A 1,043-nucleotide genomic window follows, 5' to 3' on the forward strand; every position below is an offset into this window, starting at 1 on the left:
ATGAATGATAAAATAATAATTTATAAAATAAAAAATAATTTTTATAATTAAATAAAATATATGAGATTAATTTATAATTAAAATTAAAAAAAAATTATTTAGCAGTTATTAAAAAAACTTAAAAAATATATTTTGTTATGGGACTATTTAATGATCCAAACGTTCTAGGACCATTGAATCCAGTGCCATTAATTATTACTAACTTAATTACATTGTGTCAATAACAATAATATTAGATAAATAAGCTAGCTACACATTCACCAACATGTTTAAGAATTCCTGGTCACGGTTGAATCCTAAATATTCAAGTATAAAATTAAAGTTTTAAGAAATAAATGTCAAAGAAGATTAGAAGTGTTTGATTGAAAGAAGAAGATTAGTAGTGTGATTGTATGCTACATTATTCATTTATTTTTCTTTTGACAAGATTGTTTGCTACATTATTAGTCATGAATAAGTTGGTGATTTGTAGTACAACGCATTACTTTTTCAAAAATCTTTTACTGTATTCAGAAACATCCACAATTCTCCTCCAAACTAATACTTTTTCCTAAATAAAAAATGTCAAAGCAGAATGAAAGCCTTTCGAAATACAGAGGCTAATTATGAAGCCAGCAGTAATCAATTAGGATTTCAGCTAATTATTAGTTAGTTTACAAAAAACTCAAAAAACATCTAAAACAAAACAAAAAATATCCCTTAATTGATGATTGTTATATTTTGATATTTTAGATTTTTTTTATTTTAGAAAAAAATAATCCAAAATCAAAAGAAAAGAAACATCCAAATTATAAAAGAAAAATCTAAAACTAAATAAAAAAAACATCTAAAATTATTATAAAAAAAATATCCAAAACTTAACAAAAGAGAAATGAGGTAAGAGGGTGGTGGTTTTTAGCATAAAACTAATTTTTAAAATTTTAGATAAATTTTTTTTAAAAGATTAACTACTTGACTGCATATAGAGTTAATTTTCTAAACTTTCTCTTATAAAACCAGCACAAATGCCAAAAATAAATATTAGAAAATCAGCGGATTAAAAA

Source organism: Arachis ipaensis, chromosome B07 (assembly GCF_000816755.2).
Source record: "Arachis ipaensis cultivar K30076 chromosome B07, Araip1.1, whole genome shotgun sequence".
Classification (NCBI taxonomy): domain Eukaryota; kingdom Viridiplantae; phylum Streptophyta; class Magnoliopsida; order Fabales; family Fabaceae; genus Arachis; species Arachis ipaensis.